Source organism: Callospermophilus lateralis, chromosome 3 (assembly GCF_048772815.1).
Source record: "Callospermophilus lateralis isolate mCalLat2 chromosome 3, mCalLat2.hap1, whole genome shotgun sequence".
Taxonomy (NCBI): Eukaryota; Metazoa; Chordata; class Mammalia; order Rodentia; family Sciuridae; genus Callospermophilus; species Callospermophilus lateralis.
In genome coordinates, this window is record NC_135307.1 from 22440213 (window position 1) to 22462239 (window position 22027).

A 22027-nucleotide genomic window follows, 5' to 3' on the forward strand; every position below is an offset into this window, starting at 1 on the left:
CAAATCACATCCCCAGTGACCCACCTCCTCTAGCCACACCCTGCCTGCCTTCAGTTACCATCAGTTAATCTCATAAGGGGATTAATTCACTGATTGAGTTTGGGCTCTCATAACCCAATCATTTCTCCTCTAAACCTTGCATTGTCTCACACATGAGGTTTTGGGGGACACCTCACATTCAAACCATAACACTACTCCTATCATTTAATTTTATATACAAAAATTACAGGCAGGTGTTACATAAGGTAGTGGTTCTCACAAAGGGTAATATCATTTCAATGCACTTCTAAAAATATCTGAACACATTTTTGATTGTTTTAACACAAGGGTGGTTGCTGCTGCTATGTGACAAGTAGAGGCCAAAGATGAAGCTAACCATCAGGTGAGACCTAACACAGCCCTTGCAACAATCACCAACAAATATTTGGCCAAATATGTCAATAGTGCCCAAAATGGAAACTCCCCTATTCAAATTGATTAGTCTATACTGGAATTTGTCCAAGTTGTTCTAATAAACCCACTTTGTTTTCTTTGTTTTGGACCTTATTAGTGTTACATTTTCCCCCCTCACTGCAGCAAGAATATAGCAGCAAGTTTCAATGCCATAAAGTATATATTTTCCCAACATTTTTTTTTTGTTTTGACTTTAGGGAAATCTCACTGAGCTCTTACCGAGCAAAGTGAGAATTTGATTTTAGGAAAAGTAGATGAAACCCCAGATATATCCCAATTACGCTCATTTCATTGTTTTCTTCAATAGCTAAAGACATTGGCCACTGTGGGAAATGATGTAAGATATTCAGTGATTCTCTTTGCACTTTGTTAAGACTTAAAAATATTTTCTGTTCATTTTCTTATTTAAAAAAAAGACGTTGATCAGAGAACATTTAGAAATCATTATTATTGAGCAAAGGAAAGAAAATTACAACCATCCATAATCCCCACAGACCCAGGAAAACTATTAATTCTGTAATTTATATGTGCCAGCCTTTTTTCAATGCACTCATATTATATTAGTGCATAAATGAGACCATATTCTACCTATTCTTTATAACCAGCACTATTTTTCCCCAATTAGAATTATTATACCTTTATACCAACAATTATCCATTTATCTTTCAAAAGCTCAGACATTCCTTTGAAAAGGGAAAATTGATTTGTCACATTTCTAAATGACAAAGAGTTACACACAGATTCACTCTGTGCTTTCAAGATGACTGGACTCCATAAGAACATTAGCAGACAAGGCCATTGTTTCTGTATTGTCAGTCAAATCCTCCATTGCCTGGGAAATCACACAATCTCTCTGTCTCCCTTCAACATACACACTGACAATCACACCTATGCACATTCCATTTCCAGGTAAAAAAAAAATCCAATGTTTACATATTTGATATATTTCCCATTCAAACCAAGTACTTGAAAATATGTAAACAAAGCTTCTAGTAGAGAAAGAACCCCCCCACACCCCCTGTTCATGAAAACCTTAAAAACTAAATTGAAAGCTATCAAAAGACAGCTTCAGAGTAAGAGTTGCATTGCCTGGAGAAACAGGAGGGTTTTATTGGCACTTATTATACCCAAGTATTTCCTAAAGGGAAAAAAAAATCATAAGCTTAGAAATCTGTGATTTTGCAAATTAGCAGCATGTTCCAAAATATTTTGCACAAACTTATTAGGGTTTGATGATTGCAGTGAGGCTGAAATTCTGCTGGACATCTGGGTCATGATGTTCAAGGAGAAACAAAGGTTTGCCTTTGTAGCCTGTACCAAGGAGTACACTTATCTACGTGTATAGACAGGAGGAAGAGAGAAGTCAGGTCTGCTCATACTTGGGATTTACCTGACTATGTCACCTTAGTCAAGAAAGGAGAGAATTATGCCAGCTCAAGCTAAAGTTCAGATTTCTACCAAAGACTTAGAGTCATTATTAAATCATTTTGGTTGTTTTATTATAGCATTTATTTCTCCAAATACCTGTGACAGGTTCCAGAGTAATTTCACCTTATGAAACAAAGGACCTGTTTGTGAATTATGGGTTCACTTTCTGATATGAATAGGGCCATGATATTCTCTGGGCTATCATATCTACTGTATCAGACTAATGCTCTCTATAAATCACAAATGCAGACACATAGGCTAACACACACACACACACACACACACACACACACAAATGCAGTGCAAGAAATATTAAAAGTAGGTGAATTAAGCTAAAACCCATTTACTTGAAAGCTTTGGGGAAAGTTATACTTCAGTAGATAACTAAGCATCTTCTGTGTTTCACCCTTCTGTGTTATCTAATTCTGATTCCATGGGGGCTATTTTACTACTCTATAAATTGTAGGCAAATTGTATCAATACAAAATACTTATTTTTGTATGAAAATGAATTATGTTTGGTGAGAGGACAGTTCTCTCTTCTATCAAAAAGCAGTTTTGATTCTTGGGCAGAGTAAGGTTAACTCAGCAGGACCGAGTTGCTCAAATTTTGAACATTTCAAACATTTCTTCTTCAGGACTGAGTTTTGGTTAATTTGGGGAGAGATAACCTCTAAGACCTTAAAATAGTCAGTACAATAAGAATATTTTATATTTTTTTATGGTTTGACCTCTTTAGTTTGCTCAGAACATTTTATCCTAGTAATGTGATTTAGTGTGAAATCCTGATTTTACTCTCTGGAGTGGGCTATAGTCTAAGTAGTTCATGGGAACCACAAGCCTCTGAGAGTGATCCCCAATAATATACATGGACACTCACACTCAGGTGGCCTCTCTTTGCATATATGTTGCACATTATTGCTGAGAGAATTAACTTCTTCCTCGTGACTCCACTGGGAGTAGACATCTGGAAAGCTGTACCTAGTTTTTTTCTCAGACTTTGCTCTAAGTACTTTAAAATGAAACAAAGCCCTTCACTGATGTTCATCTGTATCCTTTTGCTATAATAATTCATAACCAAGAAAATAATAACTTCAAATTCTTTGAGTGCTTCTAGAAAACCATTAAGCATGAGGGTGGTCTTGCACATTCTTTTTAATTTGCAGTATCTATAAATGTGTCTATTCTTTAGCTGTTTCTTTGAAATAGTTATTACATCATACTGACATTCTTATTAATTGGGGAGTTACACAAAACCTTTGACATGCATCTGTTTTAAATCTATAAATCATTATTTAATTTTTTAAAAATGTATTTTACCAAAGTAAAATTTCTTTAAGTAAATGCTAGGAGTCTCTTCTTGAATAGATAAATGGAAACTAATATTCCCCTTTACTATTGATTAGTATACTAAATCTAAGCAAGTTTAACACTAAATTCTCTATACACACTAAAGTATTTATTATCAAGCAAAAGCAAACATGTGTTTAGGAGCCAAGTTCTCCCCACTATCAAGTTCCTGAGAGGTTCTCAGGTCAACTTAGTGAGACTCTCAAGGCAGATCCATATGGTCTTCAGTGAATCCAGGGGAGATAAGAGCCTTCCATGAAGCAGAGAGTCACAGGACCCCAAAAGCTGCACTGATGTTTTTCCACTGTCAAGTTTGTTGAAATTTACAATTCATTTGTGTAGTTGCCATGGAGAATAAAAATTTTCTAAGCAACCACCTATGTTTGACATTTTTTATTTCACCTATGGAAAATTATTTCTAACACCACATGCTAATAATAAACATCCTCCCTTGTGTAAATTTCCATTTAAGAGTGCTAAGTTGCCACCTCTAAAGGTGTTGATTTCTGATTAAGGTGCTTCCTATGATGTATTGTTTAACCGCCTCTGAAGTGTGAATTCCTGAGAAAGGTACTGTACATGGCAACTTACCCTAGGGTGTAAATTAGAGTTAACTTGCATACAAAACATGTGTCACACTTTAGTACTAATAGAGTCTTAAAATAAATTCCACACAGACAACAAAATAACAGTGTTAGGAAGAACACGGAAACTCAAAGCAATCATTACTGTCTTCTTTTCTATTCGTATTCCTTTAGCTATGCTTTGTTTTTATCCATTTCATGATCATTCATGGAAATTTTTTGAGCATCTATTATATATTTACAGGATTGTTGGGTAATTGAATGATCTAGTGAAGATTAAGTCTTAGTTTCTTCAAACAGAATAGAAAGAAAATAAACTTCTGCAAGCATCTTACCAGGCAGTAGTCAGTTTACAAATATTATATTTGATTTTTACAATCACCTTGAAAGTTTAATGTTATGATCACCATTTATTACCATTTACATTGCATAGAATAAAACTGAGATTTAGAAAGGTAACATACCTTGCCACCCAATATGGTAAAACCCATATTGTAACCAGGATGAATGCTTCTATAACCTGGATCTTTTTCCTTAAAGCAGGGTAAATCTATCCTTCATCCCCATCAAATGACCTGAGGATAACATAATCACATAATCTCTAGTACCTAGGAATCTCTCACAGTGAAATGAGAGATAGTGGACTAGTTTTTTATGGCTGCTTTCTAGTGGCTTAACACAACACAAATTTATTATCTTACCGTTCAGGAGAAGGAAATCTCACAAGGATAAGACCAAGGGGTCATCAGTGTGCATTTGTTCTTTGAGATTGTTGTAATTAACTTATTTATTTTTCTTTTCCCACTTTCAGATGCCTCATGTTTCTATGATGAGGGCCCATTCCTCCTTGTCAAAGCCAGAAATATCAGGGAAAGGCCTCCTAATGCTGCCTTCTCTCTGCTTGCCCACCTCTGTCCTTCTACTTTAACTCTTGTGAGTTAAACTATCTTTAACTATATATAAATAGTTACCTATTTCAACATTCATTAATAAAAACTTCAATTTAGTATGCAATCTTCACCCACTCTTTGCTAAATGACATCATATATTCACAGTTCCCATGTGTGGAATGTGAACTTCTTTAAGTGGTGGTAGGTAGGATCAGTTCTGCTTAACACAATGAGTAATCATATGAAATACATTAAAAGAAATCTCAAGTACTCTCCTAAACTAAATAAGGGAGTATAGACTGGTAGAATCATTTTGAAAATAAATTGAGTTTTGTGCTGTAGTTTGAAAATACAATTACATTTCTAAGTAGAGAACCTAGAGAAACTCAAGCAGGTGTTATAGAGTGTCTCTCATCACATTTATTCTCTTCAATTGCAACAAGATTAGAAGACAATTTTCCAACAGGAATGAGTAAATTGTGGCATAATCACAGGGTAAAATATTACATATTATCATATAGCAATTAAAATGTATATAACTGATTATATATTATAACATGGATACATATCATAAACATAGCATAAATTAATAAAATATTAAGATAGCATGATTTCTGTAACTACTTAAATACTTGTACATATATGTATAAAATATATAAATAATATGTCTATTGCTATTCAATGTGCAGGTCTTCTAAAGTAAAGAACATAAAACTGCAAATGAAAAGTTACATACACAAATAAATTGAAATTAAAGTTGAAGAAAGAAATCACAACTAATGACTGAAGTCACTTTTTTTTCTGAGATCCCCAAAAGGCACTTTATCAGAAATGCAACCTGACTTCCCTTCTATATTCATCATTCTCCAAAACATTCAGCCAAATTTGAGGAGTGGGGAGCAGGACTCTGGTGCTTCAACTTATTGACTTAAGAAAAGCCCAATATCTTGTTTATACATAATATAACCACATAAATACATAGATGCATATAACAGATTATACATTATAACATGGATACATATCATAAACATAACATAAATTAATAAAATATTCAGACAGCATGATTTCTATAACTACTTAAATATTTGTACATATATTATTAAATATATAAATAATATGCCTATTGCTATTCAATGTGTGGCTCTTCTACTGTAGCTGTAACATTTTCTTTCTTTAAAATCAATGAACAAACCAACAAATAAACCAATAAATAAAATAAACAATTATCCAAATAGTTGGATCACACATTTCATTCATTACAGACCTCGTACCTTAACTGGGCATCTTATCCCCTATTCACTGTCTTTCCAATAAAGCCATCTCCTCCTTTTGAGTGTGGAGCCTCTAAGTGTGCACAAATCAGTCATTTTGTATTCCAAGCATCCCATAGGCATCTGTGGGATCATTTCTCCACTTACTGAGGGATTCTATAAAGTGTCACTCTGAGAGAAACTACTCCAGACCAAAACATTTTTATCCAAACAACTCCACACTACTCCTTTTTTTGCACCCTATTCCTTTTCTTCATATTTCTTATCTTTACATATCACCACCTAACCTATGATTGGATGTTGATTATCTCTCTTTCTCAGGAGTATAAACTGCAGAGGAGCTAGGACTCCTTGCTCACTGATGCTTCCCAGGGCACATAAAGGGCACTTCATAAATACTGATTGCACAGGAACTGATTGTGTCAAGATTGAATGATCTGAGTTGGAGTAAGTATTTTAGGATTGTTTTAAACAAGGATTCTGAGGAAACAGCATTTCCAGAAACTCAACAGGGAAGAAAGGGAAACAAAAACTGCAGGTAAGGTGACTTACCTGTAAGAAAGAAATGAAGACAAACACAAGGCCCCTGAGCCAAAGCGGCAACAGACATTCAAAATCTATGTCTATGGGCTGCAGATGTGGCTTAAGCGCTGGGTTCGATCCTCAGCACCACATAAAAATAAAATAAAGATGTTGTGTCCACCGAAAACTAAAAAATAAATATTAAAAAATTCTCTCTCTCTCTTTAAAAAAATCCATGTTTATTCAGTTGCTGAGTGATGTTGAAGACATTTTGAAAAAACAATCCTACAACCAAAGTCATGATTCAGAAACGTTAATATACAGTGTGTGAAGGGTGAATCAGACAGTGAAGCTATGAAAATCTGAGAATGTGCTGGGAAACTACCTGAGGCAAGAAGTCATAAGGATTAGAATTACCTATAACTTAGATACTGTCCACAAAGAGAGGCTCAGCAGAGGTTGAATATGTACAACTCATCACAATTAGCCCAGTCCTGGTTTAATCAAAATTAAATTAATTAAATCAAGTAAAATCACCATGGAAGCTTCTTAACCACCCCAAGCCTGAACCACACCCCATATTAATTAAAGCACAGCATGTAGTTTAGCACTTGTATACTTGGATGCTTATAAAAGGTCCCCACTGGACTGTAATGTGCAGCCAAGACAGAGAACTACCACTAGTAATCAAAGGAATTAAATTGGATTAGTGACTCTCAAAGTGCTGGCCTCTTCCCCATAAACTGAAAATTTGTTAGAAATTCAAACCAATATCTAATTGGTTACATTAAAATCTAGCCAGACCTACTGAATTACAGGGGTGGAACCCACCAATGTGTTTCTTTGCTAATCCTCCAGCTGATTCTGATGCACTGGAATTTGACAACCACTGGATTAGAGTTGCCATATTGAGCAGATATCATCACAATTCATTCCATGGGCCACACTTAAAATAAATGCCATTTGCCACCTATCCAAGGTCTAAATTTATTTTGCTGTCTTGTATTTTACCTTTCAATCCTAAATTAAAGGGATGGCATGCATTACAGTGAAGCTGATATGTTTCAGCTTAAGTGCTTAGGGAAATAAAATGACATAATTAACTAAGAAAAGGAAAAAGCTAATAGAAAGAGCTGATTTTGTTGAAGACTGTGAACATGGTTATGACACCCTGGGATTATGTTGTCTTGAAAAATCTAGGTGATATGTCACGTAGATTATACTGGAAATAGATATAAACATCTGTATAAATGCCATAATTAAGAAAGCATGGGTTAAAAGGAAATGTGTCAAAAGCCTAAAACTGGGGAAACCTATCCATTTTGATGAAAGGAGAAAAATGAGGAAGCAAATAGGTTGGGGAAGGAGGTCGTTTTTAGTGAATTTAGCTCCATTTTGTGTGTGTGGAGGGGTGAACATTATATTATAAACTATTAATTAATTGTTCGCTATATGTAAAAGGTGCAAGTAAACTCTTTGAAGACAGGAGCCGTAGATATGAATTTATTTAAAAAAATTAATCACCATAAATCCTAGCATATTAGCATATACACAAGGGTGATTCAATTAACTTTCAATTAACCTTTTTTTTTTTTAAGAGAATGAGTGAGTGGATTAAGAGTTTGGAATGAAATGAGTATACTGTTTGTATCATTAAGCTACAATTTGGAATGAAAATGCACTTGTTTAGCAGTGAACAATAATACAAAATGGAAACAACAAGATGGAAACAACATAGCAAGTAGTTTTGTCTCACTTTTCTATAAAATATCATGAGGATGGGGGAGAGTAATCATATATTTTCCATTTCGTAAGGCATGAAGTCACTGAAATAGTTTAACAAACAATGGCACAGGATATTAAAATGAAGACCAGGTCTGAAAGGACCTGGGAAAATTATAAAACTGCCAAGCTGGAAAAACAATGATATAAAAAGAGTGCTTAGTGCTTTATTTCCTGAATATACTTGTGTTTTAATGGACAATAAAGACATTTCTTCCTACAGTAATCAATGTATTTGGTGGAATGCTTTTGTACTTGAGAATGCAGATGTTATACTTCTGGCAACTGAGCCTCAACTGGCCTTGTGGTAGGTTGTACTGTCATTAAAAAAAAAGGAATTGGTTGTAAAAATAAGTCTTCATCTCAATGGAAGAATTTATTGCTCCAATAAAAGGAAAGGCTCCCAAGGTTCACTGACTCCACTCTGCTGAAGAAAGAGAAAGTAACGCTTAGGGATTTTCTGTATTATATGACTAGGTCATTGTAGCAGAAGTAGGCGGAGGTGGTGAATAGCTGAAGATATTAAAGAAAGTTCAGCCTAAGGGGAAGAATAGGGGATGGACATTTGTGTTGTTGAAATAAAAATGAACCTCATTTTAGAAGGTGCAAGCAAAAAGTAATTTGAGTCTATTTTACTCTATAGGGTCTTAGCTGAACATTTCTACTGTACCAGTAAATCACTTATTGAAACTGCCTCTTTGGACAATGTATTAGTTTCCTGTTGATGCTGAAACAAATTACCACAAGTTTTACTGACTTAAAGAAGCAAAAATGTAGTATATTATAGTTCTGGGTTCTAGAGTACAAAATAGGTTTCACTAGGCTGAGGTCAAGGTGTTTCTCAGACATCTATCCTTCTGGGATTTCTGGACAGAAATCAAACCCTTGTCTTTTCAATCTTCTAGAGATTTCCTCCATTCTTTGGACCATGCCCCTTTCCCCATATTCAAAGTCAACAATATTTTTGTCTTTGTCACATCAAACACTAATACACTGATCTCTTGACTCTCTTTATTTAATCTCTCTATTGCCTCCCTTGTCTTTACATTTAAAGACATTTGTGATTATAGCAAACTAACCTGAATAAACTTCCACCTTAAGATCCTAAACTCAATCACATACACAAAGTCCCTTTGGTCATGGAAGGGAACACATTCAAAAGTTCTGTGGATTCAGCCTTGGACTTCTCTGGAGGCCATTATCATGCCTGTTACAGAGAGGCAATGTTTTTTCAGGTCCTAATTTGAATGTACATGCTCCATAGTAAACAGATTCACAAGGAGTTAGCATTGAGTGGCTTTCTAGGTATGAATGATCACTTGAGAGTATGTCTCTGTTCTTTCTGCTTTGTGTCTCATCAACAGTATTATGGAGGTGATATTTTTGCATACTCAAAGGGCAAGAAAGAAGCAATTTGGGTTCTTTTATAGATCTCACAGCTATTGAAAAGTCACCAAAACAAATATATTTCCATTAAATATATCTTACATAAAGTTGTACAAGAAGAGATATGCAGAACATAGGGAACATTTGACCTGATTTTTTAAATATTTTATTTACACTATCATCACTCTTTATTTTTAAGAAAAGCAGTAGGTGGAGGATCTCAGAGATGCATTAACTACAAGAAAAAAGAGACAGAATTAAGCAAATTGCATTGTTGGAAGAAATTGTAACACTCATGGAGATCACTGCAGCATTGTTAACAGGGAGAGAAAGTCAGAATACAATAATTAAACTCGATGGGGTATAGAATCTACAGTAGCATGTGCTCAATAGGAAGCAGGGCAAACGGACAGTGCAGATAGATGCTTCGGTGGAAAAGAGGAAGAAAATGGGTGAAACTGAAAAAAAGGAAGGGGTATTTGTGAATGGGTCACGTACAGTTCCAGACTCTCAGCAGGTATTAAATTAACAGAGGAAATGTCCAGTGATGATGACTATGGATCAGTGGAGACTTACAAAGTCTATCCAGCACTCAGGTGAGAATCAGGAGATATGTTAATAGAAGAACGTACAATTAAAGAAGATGGAGTGTCAAAGGAAAAAAGAATACAGAAATGAGGACAAAATCCATTTTGTTAATATAGGACCTACGAAAACAGAATCAGCACAAAGGGAGCACAATTACTGCAACATGAAAAGTATCTAGTTGTTAATAATATCATAAGAGGAAAATTAAAGCAGGGAATCAATGCTTCAAGGGGCCACCTGATAGGGATGACTCAGATCTCACACAAAAGGCTCTGTTTTTGAAGTATGCTCAGTTAAAACACTCATTGTAGGCTATTCTGCAGGATCACAGTGGACTGGGAAAGGTAGACCAAAGACAGAATAAAAAATGAGATAATTGAAACATTATCTGACATAAAACAACAACAAAAAATCTTTTTTTTTCTTATTTAAGAGTCCCATGAACAGCAGGGGAAAGTGGAATAACAGAGGAAAAATGTTTTTGTTCTCTATAAAATTGAAAGGGCTTCAACATGCTTTTGTCTGAGAAGTTATGTTAGTGTAATGATATAAATGCACTCTGTCTTCATTTCCACAGAAACCCACTGAGGAGACACGCACTTATTCCGTTTAGAACCCAGGGCAGCATGGAACAGTAAGGAAACAGGAAATGCCTCAAGCTGAACCAGGGTCCTACCAGGTTCCGTACCATTGATAAAATCAACAATCCGTGTATTCAGGCTGCATTTAAGGCTTTTTCAATTTTTCATTTTTTTGTGTGTTTGGTTTGTTGAATTGCTTAATTTTAAATCATACAATAAATGGTTAAATTCATATTCATTGAAAGAAGAATCCAAGTAATATAAAAATCTTTGATACATCTCTTTACACATATTGCCAAGCTTCCCAATCCCACCATCATCCCTCCCCCCAAGATTTGATAACAGTCTAGTGTATCTTTCCAGTTAGTCTGCATGTTATGAATATAAAATTTGTGTACCCTTGAAATGATTATAATAGTCTTATGCATATTGCTTTATAACTTTTTTAAAGGAAGTACTAAACACCTTTCCATCTAAAATCTTTAACCTTTTTTTCAATTATTGTATTCATTCAGCCAGATCCTTAATTAAAGCTCTTACCTTCTTTGTTTAACCTGCCTGCTATTTTTTAAAAAATCAGAATTGCATCTCATGTTTCATCAAATATTTTCTCAGCACCCATGAAGTCAATCATACAGATTTTCTTATTTAATCTATTACCATTAAATTCTTTCTTTCATGGGGTAAACTCATCCATTGTTGCTGAATTTAAAAATCATGCCATGTACAATGAAAATTTAAAAAAAACAACAACCTCCATTTCATTCCCTGAATTCTGTGAGTTGTAGTCAGAGAAGGACGTGGCTAGATGACCCCTTTGCTCCTTACAGCAACAACTGAGGTCACTCAGGGGTGCTCAATTAGCAGATGGTTTGGTCCAGAGTTTCCAAAAAGGTTTCACTTTCTGTCTCAGGTCTGGGGCATGGCAGACAATTTTAACTTAATTGAGACCAATGACTGCTGTCTCACATATGGTCTCTTCATCGGATGGTCTCAAAGTTGTTGGTGTTTCTTACCCAACTGTCTTGCACCAGAACAAATATCCCAAGAGAAGAGAAAGGAAGCTGCTTGTCATTGAATGACTTTGCCCTGAAAATAATACAGCTTCACCTTTACTATACTGTATACTATACTTCCAATTCAGGGAGGAAGACAGAAAGCCCAAGCTACCCATGAAACAAGTACCAAAAATTATACAGACACTTAAAAAAAAAAACTACCATACTTTCTGATCATGACATATTATAACTTGACTCCATTATTAGATTTATTTTTCTTATAATTCATAAAATATTTCTATGTCAATGTTCCTTTGTAAATTTAGCATGTCAGCTGTTTATATGGCTTAATGATGAATAAGGACCTACATAAAGACCCAGAAGGAGGTCAAAGTCATTCCAAGATCAGAAAGTCCAGGCTTGCTTGGCAATCACCTTATTTGCTGAAAGCTTTGGTTGCCTGTCTTCCTCTATAAGCAAGGACTGCTTTGGTATAGCCTTTCCCACTCCCACCTTGTGGAAGATCTGAGCTCTCAGACTCAGGTCTAAACTTGTGGAAGATCTGAGCTCTCAGACCCAGTCTAGAAAAGAGAACATGTAGAGGACTTAAAACCCCATGGAGAAGACTTTAAGGAAAGACAAGAATTGGTAGACAGGCGAGTTGCTCTTTCCCATGAAGGAATGCTCTCAGCATAGAAGTTTCATATGGTCTGTCTAGAAACTTCCAGTACAATCCAGCACCCAGCAGTATTGTTGGAGTTGTGGTTTTGCTTTATTTTTTGGTAAGTGTGGCAAGATTTAGTAACATACCATCTTGAATTTTCTCTCTCTCTATCCCTCTATCTTTCTCACTTCTATTTCCTTTTTCTTCACTTTGCTTTAGATTACATCCTTCAAAAGAGAATGAGCACATAAGTTTCAGCTTAAGCTCTAATATCTACAGAATTCAGGCTGAAACAAAGCACCATTCTACATATTGTAAAAGTACATGGGCAGCTTTTCATTTTTAGTTTTCTCTGTACCAGTATGTATAAAGTATAAATAGTTTCATCAAGAATTTAAAATTTTTGCGAGTGCAGCAATTTCAGGTTTTTAATTTCCTTGATTCAACTTTTGGTTATTTATATTAATCCAGAGAACACTGGGAATCTCTATAATAAAGACATTCCTTTCAACAAATTGCTAAGAAAAATAAAAACAAAAGCATTATAATGTTTATCTAATTTTCATCACTAATCAGTATAACAGATGGGGCCACTGACTACGCAATCTGAATTTCAATTAATGTATCTGTAAAATGAGAACTCTTATTAGACTGTTGTTCTTTTTCTTCTGACCCCAGAATCCTTGATGCTGGATAATGGTGGTTGGTTCCATAGTATGTAAGAAATAACATTATAGACCCAAAAGTTTACGTCAATATTTATCCATATATGTGACCTGGAAAAAGGAAATTCATTTGTCAGATGCTTAATTTTCTCACCAGAACATGTAAATTATAGTATATGTAGTTAATATCAACCAGAGGAAGTACAGAATCCCTAAGAGATATACCAGAATCCTCACCGTGAGATTCTGATAATATTTTTGATGTGGCAACATTTCCCCATTGGATCACTGCCACAAGGAAACATGGTCATTGGAAGTTTCTGGAGATGCATTATTTGGGAGAAAAATGTTTGAAAAGAATTATTATTTTATTATATTATTTTATTAATAATAATAATGATGAAGGAGAATAAGAGGACAGGAAGAAGGAACATTCTTAATATAATAGAAAATATTACTGAGGTTAAATCATAGTATTAACATTTTGGGGGTTGCAAAACAACCCATTAAATATACAAGATGATGTTCTAAAATTATTTGAAGTTTGGTAATTCCAACAAAATAGATTTCAAGAAGTACAAGAGCAAGAACAAGTTTCTAACACCCTAGTGGAAACTACTTAAGTTATATATGCACACATATATATTATATATAAATATATATATATATATTATATAAAAATATTTTTTCTTATGTATGCTTAAAAATTGATATAATATTAAACAAATTCTTAGTGTTTTAATTTTAATACAATGCTGATTATGTTTGGAGAAAATGTTTGGAAAAAAGTCTCTGAGAATAAAATATCAAAGAAATGAAAGTCACTAATAAGAAAAAAATTAAGTAAATTAAGGCAAGTGTAAGTTTTTAAAAAATTGAATAAAAACCAAAATAATGGTAGCAATTATAATAGTAATATCAATGTAGATTGAAAATAAAAGAATAAAAGATGCAAAGAAGAAACTTACCATTGTAAAAATTTACTGCATAGAAAAAAAAAAGAAATAACTTCTGTAAGCCTTTATGCAGAACATAAAAGAATAAAGAAAGAAGCCAAACTAGTGTTGAAAATAAAAGGTAATATTGACAAAACCATAATAGAGAAAAGCCTTTGTGTAATTATCTTTATATATCAAGTTTTAGAAAATAAATACATTGCAGATATGAATAATGTAACTCCAAACTAAGTCAATCAAACTGTTGAAAACAAAAGGTAAATAGCAAATTTAAAATAGTCAAAAAGAAAAGGGACACATTATATATATTGAAATATATTGAAATAATAAGCCATTACAGATTTACATCAAAAATGGGAGGATAGACAGTAGAACAGAAAGTTGAAATGTTAGAAGAAAAACAAAAACAAGCAATCAAAAATAATAACAATAAAAGCCTGTCAATCCACATTCTATAACCAGAGAAAATAACCTTCCAACATAGAAGTCAAATAAATGATGATAAAAACGGATAGAATTTGACATCAGCAGGTCGGCATCATCAAAAATGCTAAGGATGCTTTTGTGTTTGCAAAGAAATAATCAGAAAGTTGGAGATATATATATATCATAATATATAAAATATCCAGGAAAGAAAAATGGATATTAAAAAAATGGATATAAAAAATAGTAAATATAAAATATGATTATATTCTTTAATTTCCTCTTTGACTAGCTAAAGTATAACAGGTTTTATGAAACATACAGAAGTAAAAGATATAATTATTATACTTAGGATAGCAATTGGTAAATGAAATTATACTTTTCTCATTTTATTATACTTTTGAAGTGATAAATGTTCAGTGAGAAGTGGGAAGTTGGAAATATAAAGGGCCAAGTATGAAATTTTGAATGTTAAATAGTGTACTATTAACTGTAAATAGATTTTGATCATTTCAGAATGCATGTTGTTAGCAGAGATTCTGAACCTTGGCGGAATTGACATTTTGGGCAAGGTAATTCTTTGTTGTGGGGGTATTTTAGTCAGCTTTTTATTGCTATAACCTAAAGACCTGATAAGAAAAATGTATGGAAAGAAAAGTTTATTTGGGGTCATAGTTTCAGAGGTTCAGTTCATGGTCAGCCAATTCCAAACTTTTGGATCCAAGACAAAGCTGATCATCATGGCAAAAGGATGTGATAGAGGAAAGCAGCTCAGGACATGGTCACCAAGAAACAGAGAGAGCACCTCTCACCAGGGACAAAAAAAAACTACAAAGGCATGCGGGCATGTCACCAGTGACCTACACTACCTACCTACAGTTACCACCCATTCAATCCATATCATCCACTTAATCCACTGATTAGGTTAAGCCTCTCATAGTTTAAATATTTCACCTCTGAACATTATTGCACTGTCTCACACATGAGCTTTTGGGAGACACCTCCTATCTAAACCACAACATTCTGCCCTTGGTCCCCCAAAGCACTCATGTCCATATCACAATGAAAGATACATTTCTTCCATTTTCTAGAGTTCTCATAATAGTCTCAGCATTGCCCAAAATTCCAAGTCCAAAAATCTCAGTTGAGACTCAAGGCAAACTCTTAGCTATAAGAGTAAAAGATCAAAAGCAAGTTGTGTACATGCAATATATAATGTCACAGTACACATTTCATTCCAAAAAGAAAAAGAAAAAAAAAAAACAGTGACTTAAAAGGAAGAGAAGGGACCGAAACAAGACTGAAATCCAGCTGAGTCAACAAATCCTACATCTTCACATTTATCATCTGGGTAACATGACAAAGGGCTCATATAGCCCCACCACTATGGTCTTGTGGGTTGCAGAACACATGGCCTCTATCTTGGATGTTTCTGCTCAATTTCTGAAGCTTTCCTCAGAAAATATTCCATATTAATGGAATCTCTTAATCTGAAGCTCCACATCTTCATGTGTCACTTTCTCAGGAACAACCTGCAGGGAGTCTGACCCTTCTACACTTTGCATGACCTCCCAGATCTTCCATTAAATCTCAGAAGCCTATCCCCTAACTAAAGCATCCAGTATTCCTGAAGAACTAGCACCATGTGGTCAATGCCAAGGTCTGCTACCATCTCAAGCAACCTCCAAGCCTACTGTGACCATGGCTGCAGCCACCTCTGTGTGCCTGTGTAGGTGAGCACAGGAAAACAACTTCTAAGTCCACCTGTGCCAACAGAGTGACCAAAGTCTTTTCTAAAAGGAAATTTATTTTATTTTATACCCTGAGATGGCTGTGGTCTTCCCAATTACTGAGTTACCCTCAAGTCTTCTCTTTTATTGTGCCTATTGTAAAGTAATTAGCACCTCTTCAGTGGCTGTAATGTCTTTAAAAATACACTCTTCCTTAACCTCAATTTTACTCACGCTTTTCTGGCCAAACTTCAAGTTTTCCAATCTTTCTGTCTTTCTTTCTTCTCTCGATTATTGCATTAAACTTGGCTAAAAGTTGTCAACAATATCCATGCCACCACCTGAATGCTGTGCTGCCTAGAAAGTTCCTCTACCAGATTAATTAGTGTATCACTTTTAAAATTAGCCTCATGGAAAGTCTCAGGAGATAAACAAAATGTGGACCAACTTCTTTGCCAGAACAAAAATAAATGGTCCCTAATCCAATTTCCAATAGAGTTCTCCTCTTCTGAAACCTCATGAACTCAGTCTTTACTGTCCATGGCCCTATTAGCATTGGGGTCTTCTGCCCTCCTACCTATTAACCACACAATTAATCCATATCACTCAGTTAATCTATTGACTAGGTTGAACCTCTCATAGTCTAATCTTTTCACCTCTGAACATGGTTGTATTCTCTCACATGTGAACTTTTTGGGGGACACCTCATATCTAAACCATACATTGCAGGATCCTCAGCATCATCCTGGTCCTCTACTTGTTAGATGCCAGAAGCAGCCTCATTTCTTCCATTTAAAACAAATAAAAATATTTCCCCCAAGACTTACCAATTATCACCTAGGGGTGCAAAAATCAGCCCTGATTGAGAAACATTGCTCTAAAAATTAATAATTATCAATAATCATTGCTCTAATTTGTAATCCTTAATAAAATAAGAGGTATTATTTAAAATCCCATAGACAAACAATGTAGAATATTAAAAAGTAGCTTCTATCTCCACACAGTTAGCAAAGAAGCTATAGGTAGTCAAAACAAGAAAAAAAGTTGATAACAAACAGCAAGATGGTATATTTATACTGAAATATAATTAATTACATGAAATGTAAATAAAATTACACACTTAAAGAAATGATAAGTATAGCCTATTAAAAACTAAAAACCTCACCTTATATTCTCTACATGAGGTATACCAAAATTCATAAAACCTCAAAATATACTCGGGATAAATGGTAATGATAGAAAAGCTCTAATACCATAAATATATGCAATTATTCTTTGTCAAATAAAAATAAAACAAATATTTTAAAAATGTAATGCTGGAGTAGTGATACTAATAGCAAACAAAGTAGATGCCAAAACAAACTAACAGCATTTAAAATGATACAAAATGATTTCTTCAGTGTAACCCCCATGATGGCTGTGTCTACCAGAATCACTATCATAGCCCAGCAACTGCCTTGCCACCAACATATGTATACAGTACATTCTATGTATCTTAATTCATTTAGCACTCTCCTTCAAATTACAGTTGTTTCTGATTTCAAATGGTTTGCTCTGAACGACTACAAAGTTTCTGTAAGGTCTTTCTTGGCCTATTCCACTGGTGATCTTTTATGATATAAAATGTTCTTTTGATGGTGGAGCTTGAACCTGGGCCTGTCCAGTTTTCTTTGGTGCATATCTTTTGAAAGAATAAAACTTTGACATTTCCTACCTATTTTTTGGATTGCTTAGCTGCTCCTCTTCATTTCCTACTTAGTTCCCTTCACTCTCAAATGTGCAAGGCAGAAACATTTCCAAAAATGTTTCTTATAAGCTAACAAAATATAATTCTATTTTTCTTTACTATATTAAATTGGAGGATATGCAGACAGTTGTAGGAATCCTTTGCTTCTCCACATATATAAATAAACACACAAGTGAAAGAAGAAAACAAGAAAGGTTTCACACAAAAGACTGTTTGCTCTATTACCATGGTGACCTAATAATATTAATGAGACATTATAACATTCAGTAGAACATAGAGAAAGAGTTAAGGGTCTTCACATCAGAAAATCTGTTTCAGTTATTATTAATTTGGGGTCTTGAGAAATTTCCTTAACATTGCTCATGCTGTGTTCCCTTTTTTGTAAATTATCAAAAGAACTTATCCCCAAGGCCTGTATGGGTTACAGTAGTGATTCAGGTACATAAGACAGTCATAAGAGTTGACAATTAGTGACATTTGCATTGCTAGGTATATACACACTTAAGATTAATAAATTTATTTTCCTAGTCATCATTTTAAATGTCTTACTCTTTATCTTGTTAGCTTGTGCCACAAGTTTTAGCCTAGGAGCAATAGGGTTCTCCATATCGTCAATGAGTTGCAGGCTACAGTATGTAGGCTTACATAATTATACTCTTTAACATTCACACAGTGACAAACTTGCCTAATGATGCATTTCTCAGAAAATAGTCCATTGTCAAGTGATGCATGACTGTATTTCTGTAGATTATGTCATCCTACACAGGCTAACTTTCAGTCTCATGCTTATCACAGAAGACTGCAAAATAGCTGCTACAGCTCCAGAAATCACATTGCTATTCAAAGAACCCTTCTACCAAGAAAACACAAATTTTCAAAATAGAAGCACATCATCCAGTACCTATGCTTGGATGCATTTCCAGCTCCTTTAAAACTGAGATACTGTCAGCAAAGATAAAAGAAAAGTGGGAATCAGAGAAAGAAGCAACAGTGCCTATCATAGGACCTCCATCCAAGGTGTGGAAATTTCTCTTCAGACCCTTACACACTCTACAACCTAACTCCACTGTCCATTAAAAAATAAATGAGCTAGGTTAAACTCTGAGTTTTTTCAGCTCAATCAATTCTTTCATCTTACCTCTTCCTATAAGAACCACTTGCAAAGACTGAATATTATTTAGGATCATCAAATTTCCAATTAGCTGTCTGCAAACACCAAGAAGATTGACTTGAAAACCAGAAATGTTACAAGAAGACATGAATGCACTCACTGAATCCTTTTATGGGAGAAGTTCTTATGTAATCTTTAGGTAAGATATAGAATAAAGCCCATGATGTAAAAATTATGAAAACATAAATAGAAGTGCCATCCTATAAGACTTTTGAAAAAACATATGCCTCTAAGGTAAATTTCATTTAGAAACTAGAAAATATTTTACCTTGTGCTACGAAAAATTGAGGCCAATCCTCCACCATACATCGCCCATGTCCATAACTCATTATGTTCTAGACCAGATATACTGTCATATTAAGCTCTTGTTGAAAATCAGATATGAGCTAATTATGCTATCATTTTACCTCTCACACAACTCCTGGTTATGGAAAACTATACTGTTCTTCCCATATTATGCAAAAAGAAACATTTCAGAAAATGAAGTCCTACAGTAAATTCATTTAAAATTTAACTAAATTTTACCAATAAAAGTTCTATAGTTAAGAATCTCTGCCTACACTCTCCTGAATTGAAAGATTATTTTCTTGTCAATCTATAATCACAGGAGAGATAATACAGGTAGGTTATGTAGCTACATATTGCATGTTTTTCAATTCAATATTTTCTTAAAGAGAGAGTATTTTCTTGGGGAAGTTTTCTGTGAAGGAAAATGCCATTTTACCTAAAATTAATTGCATGGAAGGAGTAAGAAAAATGAGGAACTTATAATTGTAGTACTTGAAAATTATTAGCATTTACTTACCAAGGCTGATATTATGTGCAGAATTCGTTTCACACAAACTGAAAGAATATTCTCAAAGAATATTTTCCACTACCACAAGTTTTATGAAACCTTGAGAAATATTCTTAAGCCTCAATAAGCTTGCTATGAGAATTGCATATCATGAGTTAAAATGAGTATTTCATCGAAGAAGTCTAGTCAATAGCCAGATTTCTAAAAGCCAGCATGGAATCCTGAAGATTGAATGCCTCCGAAACAGCTACAACTTCATTTTGCAAACACTCCTTGCCTATGGTCTCAAAACAGTGAACAATAACAATATATTTCCAAACATGACAAGTACAATCAAATCCACTTAAAGAAAAAAAAAAGCTAGAGTAAGTAAAACTTATTTCAAATGTGATTCAAAGGTAACTTGCATAGATTGTAAAAGGCGAAAAAAGCTTATTTGGTGCAAAAGTCTGAGATAAAATATACAACAAACAGCTTGTATCGGAGGCTGCCAATTTAGTCATGTTGGCCTTGTCTTGTCCCTTAATGGCTGTGTCTAGAATTTTTGACTCTCACTCCTCTTCCCAGCTCACTCCATCCTTTGACTGTGGCATGAGAGATGCAGAGTCCTAGGGCAGGCAGAGGAGAGGAGATGTGTCTATGAGGCATTTAGGTGCTGAGGGACACTCTGAAGTGGGAGGCCGAGAAAGTAAGAAGCCATCTGGAGATAAAAGCAATTAAAAAATAATGCTGCTTTTCACTGAAAACCACAGAGAGAAATAAAATGTTTTAAGAGCTTCCACTTTTTAACTAAGGTGATGTTTGCAAACTGGAGAATTGTTAAAATATTTACATCTTTAAGTGCATTTGAATAGGCTCTCCCCTTTTGTTGTCCCCAGAGAGGGAGGAAAATATGCTGCAAGCATAATAATACCGTTGACTTCAATTTCCAAGAGCTATCCCTGAAGATAACTTCAGCGGAAGAGGGAGGTAGTAGGGTCAGGTAGTCAATAGGTATCCCTCCTTTACCTGAGCTGCAGGGAAAAAAAAAGACTCTGTGTGGCCCTTGGGACTTGAAGACTGTTCACCACTGATGATCCCATTTGCATCATCAGAAGGCACTATCCCATAAATAAAGCCAATTAACCAAGATTTGCTACTAAAAAAAAATAAATTACTTGGTTCTGTAACACTCAAATTAAATAGCAAATGTTCATTGCTTCTTAAAACAAGCTTACGATGATGATCTGACTATTCATCAAATCCTTGACCTGATGTATTTTTTAGTAGTTATTTTAAGTAGAATTACTAATAAACATCAACTTTGGCAATACGCTGTATGCGAATTATGTGTATCTCTCTATCTTGCTTTTATCTTTTACATTCATATGATTAAAAGAAAGATTTTAAATTCCCTTCTTAATAAGTGAAGCTAGATGACCAGAATGTTCATTCAAAAAGACTGCTTCTGTTTCCATGGTGAGACCCAGCGACCCCATCAGCCAAGCGACAGATCCACTGGGTCAAATTTGATTGTCCAGAATTTGCAGAAGCAGCACTCCTCATGCTGAGTCTTCTGCTCATGAAAACTGAGTCTTTCTGTTCAAGCTGACTCTAGACCAGCACTTCAAGTTTGCCCTTCTTCTGCCTCATGTGACGTTTTCAGAAACAGTAGAGGAACGACTGCTGGAATTCACTGATGTCAAGTTAGTAAACTGCTAAGGTAGGTACCAGCAGTGTCACATGATAATATTCAATTTCACCACCAGCAACAAGGCTATGCACCACTTTGATTCTCATGAAAAAAACCTGTTGACCCTCCTATTCCCCTGGCAGTCTTTTGTGACCTTTTCCTTAACTGTTGGATGATCTTCTAACAAGTAGCAGTGTATCACAAAGGCCTAAGGACCATGACAAACTGAATGTCCTCAAAAGCTGTGGATCTAATAACATCACTAGGTCTTGACTCTTCTAACAATTCAAATTGCATCTTGACATTTTCTTCCTTTAGCAGTTTTTATACTTATCCTAAATTTCCTACTGTGAGGGTTCCATTACTTTCCA